This window comes from Mycteria americana, chromosome 1 (assembly GCF_035582795.1).
Source record: "Mycteria americana isolate JAX WOST 10 ecotype Jacksonville Zoo and Gardens chromosome 1, USCA_MyAme_1.0, whole genome shotgun sequence".
NCBI classification, from domain to species: Eukaryota; Metazoa; Chordata; class Aves; order Ciconiiformes; family Ciconiidae; genus Mycteria; species Mycteria americana.
Window position 1 is genome coordinate 118,073,455 of NC_134365.1, and position 13,320 is coordinate 118,086,774.

The window sequence follows — 13,320 nt, forward strand, 5'->3', positions numbered from 1 at the left end:
CAGACGAGGCGACGACTGCCCAGCTGCGGGGCCGGCACGACCACCGGCACCTTCCAGCCAGCAACGGCTGCCCTTTGGGGGCACCTACGGCTTCCCGTCCGCAGAGCCCCTTCCCCTCAGAGAGGCGGCGAAGGGCCCGCCCAGCGCCCAAGACAGCCCCCGTGGCCACCACGGCTTTTCCAGCTGCCCCGGCGGGCGGGGAGGCTCCCGGCAGTGCCGGCGGCGGGCAGCAGGGCCCGGCGCTGCCCCGGGGAGCGGCTACCGGCGGGGTGCCGGCGGCGGCGCGCATGCGCACTGCGCAGCAGTGTGGGCGGCTGCGCGTCGGCGGGGAGCGCCGCGTCCAATCAGCGGGCGGGGTGTGTGCGCGGGGGGGAGGGGGCGGGGGGCAGGGGCGGCGGGCGGGTAATGTTGTTGGGAGTCACCTGACCGCTCGCGCCGCAGTCGGGCCGCAGCCTGTGCCAGGAGCAGCCGAGCCCGCGGGAGCGGGAGGAGGAAGGGGGCGAGGCGGTGACGGCGCTGCCCTCCGGCCGACCGGCCCGCGGGTGAGCGGGCCCGCGCGGGGGAGTGGCGGCGGCGGCAGGCATTGAGGTGAGCTGAGCCGAGCCGAGCCGAGCCGAGCCGGCCGCCGTCGGGAGCGGGCGCGCGCGCCCGTCCGTCCGTCCGGTGCCCGTTGGGCTGAAGGGGGGGTAGTGGGGCGAGGGCAGCACCATTCGGGCGGGGGGGGAGGGTGGAGGAGGCTCAGGCGCGTTCACAGGGGCGGTGTTAGTCAGCCGGCCCCCTGCTTCTCCTCCCCCCCACCTACTCTGCGGCCGGCGTAGTGGACCGTCCCGCCGCGGCGGGGGCGGGCGCGGTCGGACCCCGTGCGAGGGCTGCGAGGGCGGCGGGGTCCCGCGGGGGAGCTGCGGCGCTGGCGGGGGCGCCAGGCCTGCTCAGGGCGGGGACGGAGGCGCCCTGTCAGCGCTGGGCACCGGGCGGCCGCCGTCTCCTGCTCCTCGGTGCCGTGCTTCAGGTATTCCCCTCTTTCCCTCGAGGCCTGTGCCCAGCGCCGCGCGGGGCTGGGCAGTCAGTCGTTACTCAGCGTCTCGTCCCCCGTTTCTGCGGGTGCCCATGTGCCTGTGCGCTCCGGTGACACAGGCGTGACTCTCCCACGCCGCCGTCCCTGGCCCTGTGCGAAAGGGGCTGGAAAAGGATTTCCCCTGCTGGAAATCCGGCGGTAACCCCGCTTTGCCTGGGTGAAACGTGCAACTGGTGTGTTCAGTGTTTGTTACCCTCTGTGGGAGCTGGGGAAGATTTATTTTAGACCGTAAACAACGAGATCCAAATCCTGTCTGTCTTGTTTTGTACAGTGAGATACTTGGCATGCTTTGGGGCATGCTGAAAATGTAGTAGTTATAAAAGAATCGTCACCTGCTTTTCTGTCAAACTATATTTACATTCTCCTTTTTAGTATGGCAATATAACAGTAATCCCGAATTCATATACAACTGGGCCCTCTAGATGTTTGTTGAATAAAAAAGGAAAAAGCAGATGTTCTATCAATAAAGGTAGAGTAAAGATAACTGTATATACAGTTTCAGCATGCAGTAACTTTTGACAGACATGTTAATTGGAGGCACTTCAGGAAGGCACTTTGTGTGTGAAAAACATATTTGACTGCATTAATGGAATAATTGCAAGCCAGAAACACACTGTAGATTAAGGTTATACAGCACTCTGAATACTCTAGTAATAGGGTCAGTTCTTTAATCTTGTTATGCCACACTGAAGAGAAAAGGAAAGAGTATATTCCTGTCAAACACGGTGAGTCCAAATTAAAGCAACTAAGATATTCCAAATTTTATTTTGTGGTTTATGAGTTTAACATTAAAGGTGACTTAAATGGCATAATTACTCTTGGATGCCCTAACACGTGCGAGTAAATCTGTGTGTATGTTAGCAAATAGTGAGGCCCAAAAGTGGCAGGTTTGCAGAGAAACAGTTGTCGCTGAAAACAGAATATCCACATTGAATGCTTTTCAGAAGGGCTTCCTTCGAGCTAACTACTGAATCCCTTAGTATTTGGACTTTAGATGTACTTTCAGAGTACATTTTCCAGATTAATTTAGTCTAAAAAGAACCTACTCTTGTTGTCCAGGTCCTATCTTGTGAAGTGAATGAGAGCACAGTTAAGTGGGATGTTTGGGAAGTTTGCTTTGCTAGCACACTCCTGATTCTAACCAAAATGCTAAAGTGGAGGTTTAACTTCCATCTACTGTATTTTTGCATGTTTTAGACTAAAAAATGTGGAAGATCTTGGTGTGCTAAGTATTTATTTGCTTTTAATAGGTTCTAAAATCCTTATGCTAAGGATATTTTGAGCAGTAATAATTTCACATTAATATAAGAATTGTCTAGTGTTAAAAAACATACTCTGTCTGATTATTTGGATCAGGTGGCACTCTCACTTGGCATAGAATAGAGATGTCTTTTTCCATGAGTTGTATGAGTCCCAGATAACTTTGCCCTATGGTTTAGGGAAACATAGCTCAACAAATCTCCTTGTCATGTTATTCCCACAACACCCCCCCCATTCCACCTTCCCAGTTTTCTAAGATGAGGTGTTCATATAGATTCTTTATAGATTTCCTTTTAATCATAGAGATGTCTTTCTCCCTGCACTGTGCATGCTGGTGTGAGGGGGAGGAATGGTAGGTTAGTCAAAGGATTTATGTTTGTGCCTGAGTGCTGGCATTTTACTTGTCCCTTAGAATTCAGCCACTGAAAGTTTCATGGGGGATGTTTTAGGGGTAGAAAAAACCTTTGTGGTATTTATAGCATGAGTCCTGTTTATATGCAATCCTTACTTAAACCATAGGTAACATGTTAGTTGATGCAAATGTGGCTAGGAACAAAACCTTAAGTGAGCAAAAAATAACTGCTGAAACAACCATTAAGTTGTGTGAATTCAGCCTAGTAAGACCACAGTGTGGGGATAATGTATGAGGACCCACCTGCAGCTTTCCCTGCCCCCCACCTCCAGTTCAGAGGTTAGCAGCGTGGAGAGGGGAAAAAATTAATAGAAAGGCTCACTTTGCTGTAATAAATCATAGGGTGTATCATAAAAGTAAGTCCATCTCCAGCAGTATGCTGTATTTTACAGTTAAGGCCTTTTTCAGGCTGGAGAGGAGTTTTGTTCTTGTTAAATAACACAAAGGGAAACCTTAGTATTTTGTATAAATGTGAGTTAGCAGGTCAGAGTAAGACTCAACTGACTGGTCAGCTACTGAAGGTTTAGAAAGGAGGGGGAAGTGCGCTATGAAGGGCAAATTGACTTTAGAAGCATTGGTGAAATACAAATAAATTGAGTTTAATCATTAGACATACATGGGAGAGTGGAAGAGGTAGCCTAGGGTGTCAGTCAGAATGCCTTTAAATGAGAGCCTGCATCTTAAGGGATATTCAGGTAGTCTTTAGAATCATGTTGAGATAATTTGTTTGTGAATTACTTCATTTGAACTGTCAAGATAATGTTTGTAGGTGTTTGTTTGGATTCCAGTCTTGGCCCATTAACTACTACTTTGATAAGTAAATAGATAGCGTTTTCTATCCCTGTTTACACTTCTTTTAAGGTCACTATTTTCTATGGTACTATCTCAAAAATACTTATGTGTCAGCTAGTAGGGCCACGTCTTTTTGACATCGTATGTGAGATAGGAAATGATCTACAGTTTCCTGATGGGAAAACTGAAACACAGCTTTGTGTGATTTGGTGGAGGTCTTTACTAGAATTATCATCTGAAGTCTGGTCTTCTGCATCTTTTTTTCCTTATTATATAAATATTGCCAATTCTGATGAACCTATGCTTTTCTGTTTTCTTAGAAATGTTGCTGAAGTTCTTTCTGATTTATGTCTAAGATATTCGTAGAATTTTCTTTCAGTTTCACATACTGTGAAGAACAGTTGTGGAAACAAATCGGAGTTAAAAAGCTAATGCCAGAAACAAGATTATGAAGATAATTTCCAAAAAGTATTTTCTTTGACTTGCCAATATATTTGCTTCTCGGCTCTTTCAGGTTCTTGTGTCCTTCTAATTAAGATACATTAGAACCACAGATGGTTAATTTAGTATGCATTATAAATATTTTGACATACATACTTGTGAATGGATTCTGACAGTCATGAAAACAAAATAATTGATGTGGTTTGTTTAACTGTGGCAAGGAGTAGAATACGTAGCTATAAATGCAAAGGTATTTGTCCTTTAAGTAAAGGCAAGAGTTGACAGTAGATGTTAGTTGTGCATGCTTTGCATTATGCCAGTTTAGCCCTTATCCTAAGTGAATATTTTATTATCTAAACTAGTTCTTACTTTAAAAAAACCTCCACAATTTCTACTAGTATTTTTTGGGGTGTTGTGTTTGTGGAGTTTTTTTCTTGGGTGTTTCGGTTTTTTTTTTTCTTTAGGTGAACCATGCCTTTAGGAAGTCTGTGCATTGTTGTTAACTTCCCAGAGTAACTGTCTGAATACCAGCAGAATTGAAGGATTATAAGTGGTGAGATTTTGCAGCAAGAGTCTGTGAAATCCCTTCAGTTCTATTTAATTTTTTAGCACTGAAACAAACCAAATCCCACAATATGATTTTTATCCCTGATCCAAAAAGTAAACAATTAGTGTTGTGTAAAATAATGTTAAACTGCAAAGTACAAATGTTTTTTTCTGGCTTTGATATGGACTGCTTTATATCATCTTCTGAGGGAAAGTATTCAAACCTCTGCTCTGTGGAAATTTCTATGATTACACAGTATCAGTCCTCCCCCCCTGCCCCGAGTTCTCATATAGTTTGCAAATATTAAAAAAGTGAATATTCAGGCTTAAAACCTGGAAAACAAATTAAGACTCTAAGCACAGACTTAAAACTTGCCAGACTTCCCGTGATTCTTTTTAATTCTCGCTTGTGACTTGACAAGAGTCCAAATGCTGTGGTAAGAATTATGTTGCAGAAATACAACCTAATAATTTTTAAGAAGCTCATTTATGTAATTAAGCTGTGAACAATGTCATCCAGGTGTTTAGACTAATAAATAATGCAATCTAGAATTTGAATGATGAATGTGCTAATAATCTGAAGATGACACCTACTTTTTTTAGAGGAGAAAGCATTGTTCTTTGAAGCAAAGCTTACTTTTTGCCTTTTTTTAAAATAACTTTTTTCTTTTAAAGTCTTTTTGAACTAAAGATGGAGAAGCAATAAACATGAACACTAAAATGCTTGTTCATTCCTTGTCAGCATAACATGAATCAGCAGCTATTAACCGCTGTAGGCATTCATCTGTAACGTAACCTTATTTCCTTAAAAGGAGAGGTAGCTGGGGGCAAGGACATAGATATAAAACTTTCGAAAAAAGCTTTTGCAATGTATTTTGAATAAACTATCTCTTATCCAAACTGTCTTGTTTTAGCAGTAGTAAATGATAGTTGTACCCTTGTACTTTACATCTATGGATGACAGATTTTTTTTTTTTTTTTTGGTAGGATAAAGTAAATGTAAATGTCTACCCTAAGGGAACTGAGGGAGATAAGTGACCTGCTGGAAGTCACTCAATAGATCAGTGTAGGAGTCAGGAATAGCACCCAGAGTTTGTTTTTTTTCCAAGCTATTTTTTGGGGATCTACAATGCCTTTTTTCCAACTGTTCAGAAATTTAAAGTTTTCTAAGAGTACAGATAGTTAAAAGCATGGTGATAGCTGAGCAGACCTTTATTGTCTGCTAGGTGATAAATTAATCTTGCTAGCTTTATCGTGATGGTGATCACAACTGAAATTGCATCTGGATGTCCAAGTTCAACCAGCTCAGATAGCAGTGACGGCAAAGGCGTCCCGCCTGGTTTCTGCAACTACTGAAGGGGAGCTTCACTCTGTACGTTCTCTTATTTCAAGAACTTTGCCCGTGTACAAGTGAGAGTTACTGTGATTACTACAGAGGATTGATATCCAGTATGATATTAGCAGATGGTTGTTCACTAAGTAAGTAAAGACTAAGGAACAGGGTTTTGTTTACTTTTTTAGTAAATTGGGTGACTTTTGGGCTGGATCATTTACAGGAAATTTATGGTAGCTGAAGGTCAGGAAAAAAACCCCATACCTGTAGACTGAGTTGATTGTGATGGTAGAGCCACATAATTGATATCTGAGTCTAGGAATAAAAGGTCAGCTGCTCTTTTTAGGAATATCTGAAATGGATTTATTGACTGATGGAAGATAAGGAAGAGGCTGTTGCTCTTTAAAAGAAAGTACTGACTTGATAGGATGTAACTCCTGTAGCTCATTTATCTTTGCTTGGCTCTTGCTAGTACCATTGCTATCTCAGTAGAGCTTAAGACAGAAGAACCACGTGTCAATTTGTGCTGGTTTATTGCCCCACTTGCTATTAAGTGTCTTACAGGTGATGGTAACAAAGCACAGTCCTGTGTTTCATTTGACAGTGAGTCTTTCACAGACAATCATTAGGTTTGGATGCTAGACTCTCTTGAATCCAAATGCCTGTGGCTTCCCATTGTATCTTGGTGACCATTAGATACTGGATTTTCTTTTCCAGGTCTGTAGATTTACCGCCAAGAGTTTAGATTCCAAGTTTGGCAAATCAGCTATGTCTTTCCTGAAAGTGCAAGCCTTCTAAGCAGTAAAGGCATGACCGTTATTGATTTCCATGGATTTCTGTGCTCTGATTTAGTATTTTTAAGGACACTTGAAACATTCAAACTCAGAATGTTCAAAAAGTATTTTGGTAAATGTGTATGCGAATCATAGGTGTATCATAATGTAAACAGAAGCAGAAATGATAGTGATTTGCACTTTCTAACCTGTATATCAGTTTTTAAGAGCTGTTTTAGTATTTTTTGGCTGTTTGCCTTAAAGAGTCTCAGAGCCTATGAAGCTCATTTCTATGACTCATTCATTTTTTCTAGTTGTGAATTTTCTTCTAACGCCACCAGTGGATCCTTCCAGTGTCAGCTGGTCTGACGTTCAAAACACCCTCTTCAGCTGTAAAGCATACCCCTTTGTATGTTGAAATCTCACCCTTTTCAGGTTTTGTGGTGTTTGAGTATAAACTAAAGGACACTGAATTTACCTCTCTGTTAGCTGTCTTACTGTTGTTCTAAGTTATTCTGTGGTAAAGCTGCTGGCAGCTGTCATAGGCAGGCAGAGACACCTCCAGCTGTTATTTTTGTCTTCTTTGTTCAGAAAGAATGATGCAAGTATAAAATAAACCAGCTATAAGCATACAGAATTGGTGTTATCAGACTGTTTTTCAAGTTACTGAAAAGCTCAGTTGTAAACTATAATGTCATTTGGGGGGGATTTTCTAACATTGATGCAAAATGCAAGATACTCTGTTTAAGTCTTCATTTAAAGTGTAAAGAAGTTCTTACTGTTAATTCACTGCACTGAATAATAGTGTGTTTTATTTATTTAGTCAGTTTGGTTGATTTTTATGAGCCTGTATGTTTGGCATTCATTATTAATAAAATATTTTGGGCAGAGCATTCATGTTTTAGAAATTCTCTACAGAAAAGCTGAAATTCTTTGGTAGTTGTCCAGTGGGCATCTGGATAAGTGGCAATGATTTGGGATAATTGCTGCTGATGTTAATATTTGCAGTGAGCTGATGAGTGGTACAGTTGCCTTATTGTTCTAAGGTTTTGAATGTTGTCTTAACATCTGCATCTTATTGCTATTGCTTCTGGTTAGCCTTATAACGTTCCCCTTTGAATGGGATTTCTGTTTGTTATCAGCTTTTTGCAACCACAAAGGACTTAATCATTATGGCAAATTGTGAAGTTTGGGCTCAACAACACAAAAAAAGGCAAATGCTCATATTGAGTGTTCTATGTCAGTATACATACAGTGTGTGTTTTGCTGTCCTTTGCCTAATGGGGAAAATCACTCCTCAGCATTAATACTTGAGAAAGTGGTACTGTGTTGAATCCTGACTTTTAGGAGTGGTTTGCTGGGAAGATCTATTGTAAAAGGCATTTACTGATTTTATTATTAATATATATGTGTGTATATATTATATAAAATATAAATATATTTACATATATTATTCAAAAGTATATATATTTTTTTGTGAAATGCAATACAAAACTCTTTCCAGGACTGTGTAATTGTCTGAATTTTCAGAGACATACTTAAACATCAAGCAGTTCTTTTGCCCTATCATAAATGTATGGAGGTAAGCTGGTTTCTGTGCATGCTTTTGTCACCTTCAGTGACAACTTGATGCTTCAAAGCTTGCTTCACCTCTTGCATAACACTTTTCTTGTTGACCACAGGATATTGAGTGCAGACATGTTGCGGTGGTGCTGCTGAGCATGAAAGTTAATCTACCTTGTGCCAGATTTATATGTGTGTGGATGAGAAATGCATCACACTATTATGAGTTTTATCCTGGTAATATGTTCCTACTCTTATGCTATCTATTCCAAGGTAATATTATCTATTATTATTTTCCTTCTGTAACTTAGCAACAACAGTTCCTTATAGCTTTACCTGGTCTCAGCCATAATGATTATCATATTTGGAATATACATATATATATATTTATATATATATATTTTTTTTTTTTTTTTAAATTATCAAATGGGGAGACTTTATGGTTTTCCTAAAGATCTACACCAAGTGACTCTTTAAAGCAGAGATGGTGGGGGAAGGAAGTAGAGGATCATTTAACTAACTTCTTTTATTCTGTAGTCAACTAGGAGTTAAAGAGCAGTAATTGCTACTAATTGTAAGCAAGCAGATGAACAAACCTGCAGTCTAATTTTAAAGTACCTTACACTTGCTATACTTTGCAATTACCTCCATGTTAATAATATAAGCTATGAATAACTTTAAATGCATGAGAAAAATGAGTCTTGGATGAGATCTGTATTTGCCAATGAGTCTTGATGGGCATCGTGCTCTGATCTCTACGCTGTGTACTTAAATAAATGTATATTCCTTTTTAAAATGTTGATGCAGTGCTAATTTTCATTAAGATAATAAGTATTTTATATGTTTCTTGAAAATAAATATGTATGTATCTAGTCAATTAAAAGTAGAGATGTCTAAATGTACTGAAGATACAGTAATTTTACAGATACCTGTTAGGCACAGTTTTCCTATTGAATCATATGCTAGTAGGGAGAAAAAAATTGGAGTTACTTCACTTTGATAAAACAGAATAAAGTTTTATAGCTAATATTTAGGAGAAAATATTTTTGCCCTTAGGCAAAACATTTTTTTTTAATCTCAAAATCACTGTCTGATAAGGAATGGAAACTTCATAGTAGCATGCTTGGTTGTGTTTTCAAAACAGAACTTGATTCATTCAGCTGCAAGTGTTCCTTTATGTAGTTTTTATACTAACGTGTATTTATATACATTCTCTCCTTCCCCTCACCCCCAAGACTATGAGGTTATTAGGTGTGCAGAATTTCAGGTGAGAGGAATTTGAGGAATGCTTTTGTACTAACAGTACTAGTTTTTTCCATGAACTGAGGATTTGTAGTTAGTGAGTTTTCATGTTGTTTCCTTTCAACCTGCATTGTAAGGACTGTTTTAAGTTTTGGAAGATCTTTTGGACTCTCCTTATTTTTGATGGTAACTGCTGTATCAAATATCTTAAAAGAATATTCTTGCATGTTTTTGTTTCTTAGCATCTTTTGCATTCAGTCACGTGGTTGTTTGTTGAGACTGACTTAGTGAACAGTGATTTAAATATACAGTCATCTACTGACTTTTGGAATACTTTGACAAGTTATCTGTGCCTGCTTTTAGTTTGCCTTACTTAAGTGTTAATTTTAAAATAAAAATAGCATGGTAGAATAGGAGTTTTAGTCTGGTTTCCAAGGAAATAATTTGTGTTATCATTGTTTGTAGTGTCCTTTTTCCTTCTCTTTAGTAACTTCTTGCTGCTTTCATTTGAATTGTCTGAGAGGGGGGGAAAAAAAATCTGGTAGATAATATTTGTAGAAAATTAAATTATGTAAAATGGATACCTGCACTGAGAGGAAGAAAGCCTAGAAGAGTCTGTCCTTGTAGGACAGTTGCAGCATGAGCTTGTAAGTTATAAAGCTTCTTTAAGAAGCACCACTGAATTGCTTTCTCCACTTCACACCTTTTCCCCTCTTTGCCCATCCATAAATGAAATTAATTTTAAGAATTTCCGAGTGCTCCAGGAGAATAGTTAAAATAGAAGAAAAATGAAACAGTTTACAGAAGAGACGTTCTTTTTCTCTTTGGTACAACAGTAAGTTGTCTTGTTGTTGTGTATATGTATATAACAAATTACTTCTGGGCAAGTGTATTTTGTACTTACACGCTGCTGTGGAAAATCTCGTTGGCTGTCATGACAAATACTATCATAACTGTGGTGCCATGCCTTTATTACACAACTGGAAGACAGAATTAAGACATCCACAAGCTTGACCTCTGTTGGTACTTCTCTAAAGTGTTGCAGCTTTTTACAGTGGTTACATTTTCCCTTTCCTGTTTGCCTTTTGTTTTCACCAGCATTTTCAGTCTTCTGGTTCTTTTCCTTTTGATTTCTCTCTTTATTATGTATGACAGTAATAAGATTTTACGAAGAAGAGTGAGAGAAATTTTTAGTGTTTGAGTGTGGTGTGTGTGGTGGCTTGTTTGGTTGGTTTTTTTAAAGATTCTTTTAAATTTTGAAATGCTTAATGAAATGCTGCATTTTGTATTTTGGATACCTCAAAAAAACCCCTTGCATCCTGTTTAAAAATAGTGGGGACATAAGTTGGCTGATGAAATCTTCACATTACGAAGTACAACATTCTGTCAGAATAAAGTGTTAAAGTGAGTAATGCTCAAATTGAATATTTATTTTCATTTCTCAAGAAACAGAAGGTAGTGTTTCAATTTTGAAACCTATTTTTTTTTTTTGGCAGCAACAACATTGGAAGCTCACTATCAGTGCTTCAAGTGGGCTGCACGCTGTTTTGAAAGCATGTTGTGTGCCTTGTGGAGATCAAGTGAAAAGAAGGGGTGACTGTCCTCTGTGCGTGCATGCACACACACACACACGCTACTGTTCCTTTTAGCCTTCCATGCTGTGAAAGTGTAATGAGCTGAACTGGATATTGGAACTGATTATTTTATAAGGGAAAACCCAAGAGCAGCATATATGATACTTGGGTTGTCTCTCTGAGGGCTGGGAGAACTTGGGACTTCAAAAGGAGAAAGAAAAAAGAACCTTTAGAGGCCTGTCTGTAACTATAGTCTCCCTCATGAGTTTTGCCTAGGTGTTTACCCCAAGTAACACTTTGGGATCCGTATCTTTAATAATTCCCTGGGCTCCCCACCACCCTGGATTTAGTCTTCCATTTTGTTCTCCATTCCTTTTTGATGAAATTTTTTTTTTTTTTTTTAGAGCTTCTGGTAACAAATACGGAGTCATACTTTGTTAAACTGCATGTGCTGTAATATTTGAGGAATATGGTAAGTTAAGGATATAAAGCAAACAAATTAGGAATACATGGTTTATATTGCACTGCTTACTTCTCATAAGCTATTATAAGAATATAATTTAATGAATAACTGTTTCACAAGGAATTATTTCATAATTCTCATTTAAACTGATTGGAAATTAAATATTTCCTAAGTAAACAGATCTCTGTGGTTTTGTCATCAGGTATGTGAAAATGTTTAAACTGTTTTTTTGTTTCCAAAAATAAGCCCTTTAGGATTAACAGCGCGTGGTATAGCTATTGCTTAGTGGGAAAACTCTGATTTGTGTAACTTTTTTTTTCCTCAGAACTTTTATTTTCACAGAACAAAATCTTGTATATTTAAGCAAATGCCCCAAAACAGACTTACTTTCTTTGTCTTCGCCAAGTTATGATCTGTATATTTTGTTGGTGAAGTTGAGCGTACAGTGTTCCAGGAGGGAGCGGGAAGGGCAGATAATGCTGATGCTCTGCACTTTACCAGAGTCCAGACTGGTACTGTGCTACTACTGCCACTGGAAATGTGGATCTTTTTCTTCTCTCTTTCTGTTCAAAAGATCACTAAGAACGCCTGTATGCCATGAAAATAACTTGAATAGTGAGTAACCAGGAGTAGAGCTGGCAGGGTGGTTGGTTTTTTCCCCGCTGTGTTTAAAAATGGCTATGCCCTCCTCCTTCCCCGCATTGTGAAAGTTTCCCATATTTGAAAACTGAAGATTTGCATTGGCTACAGTTTTATTGTTGCTGGGAGCTGGCATATTATAACAACCTCTGTTGAGCAATATAATGATTGGGTAGTCCTGTGTCAGCTGACGTGAGTCTCAGCAACTGTGTTTAGTTACAGGAACTCTTGGGTAGAATAGGCCAGTGTAATCTAAATGCTTGGTTTGTTAAGGTAACACTTTGCCTACTAATATCATATTTTCCTTGAAGGACAGTTCCAAATCTGGTTACGTGGTTTCTTCATCGAGCTTTAGATGTGAGGATGCTTCTTATTAGACTTTTTTTTAGCTGGAAGAAAGGCTCAATCCAAAGAAGATAGGAATTTAGAAATACAGTGTAAAGATCAGACTTGGACATGCTGTTAAACTTTGCACTCTCTAGGAGGGCTGACTTCTTCCTAGTTTTTTGGAGTTTTTTTGCAAATACTAGGAGTTGAGGAATAGCTTCAGGACAGTTATGTATAAGTTTATTTCAAGGTTTTAAATATCAGATAAGTTTTGCTGTTGTTTATTGTCCAATAAATACTGTTATTTCAGAACTGTGATGCTTTGTCACAAAAGTGATTCCATTCCCAGGTGATCTGAATCATAGCAATCGATTAGGAAAGCAAACTTTTAACAAGCGTGACAATTCAAATAGTGATGAGCAGGAGAGGGGAAAAAAAGACTGCATTAGACAATTAAGGCAGGTAGAAAATAGGAGAACTAATCTGCTTTAAAAACAAAACATCAACCTATTAGAGAGAAAATGAAAGTATTTTGCCAATGCCTGATTGGTTTAGCAGGCAAACTACTTTTGAAAGAAGATAGAACACAAATTTTAGTCTGTGCTGGGTGAATCAGTAAACAGAAGTACCTTACATAGTATTTTGGTGAATTTTGGCTTAATGCAGGTTTTGTATTTCTCTTTACGTTTTCATAGTGTTGGAGTCAGAATATACTGATAACTAAAAATGAAAGCTTAAATAATTTTTAGGTTAAATGGTAAAGTTATGACTCTTAATCACTTGCTGAGGAAGAAATCTGTTCTTTATCACTGAAGTCACATGAAAAATTGTTCCCTTTTTCGGTCTATGAAACTACTAAAGAAATATTTTAAGATGTACA

At 39.4% G+C, this 13,320-nt stretch overlaps 1 protein-coding gene across 7 annotated transcripts in view; it reads left to right on the plus strand.

Moving 5' to 3' along the window:
• Positions 1-427: 427 nt before the first annotated feature.
• Positions 428-13,320, plus strand: part of BACH1 (BTB domain and CNC homolog 1) — a 32,086-nt gene continuing 19,193 nt past the window's right edge. For 2 of the 7 annotated variants that reach the window (XR_012777870.1, XM_075517220.1), the window contains exons 1-3: positions 8,315-8,468; positions 11,416-11,483; positions 12,425-12,470. The gene's annotated coding sequence lies outside the window, so the exon portion shown is untranslated. The other 5 variants (XM_075517246.1, XM_075517238.1, XM_075517255.1 and 2 more) reach the window with 5 other exon arrangements.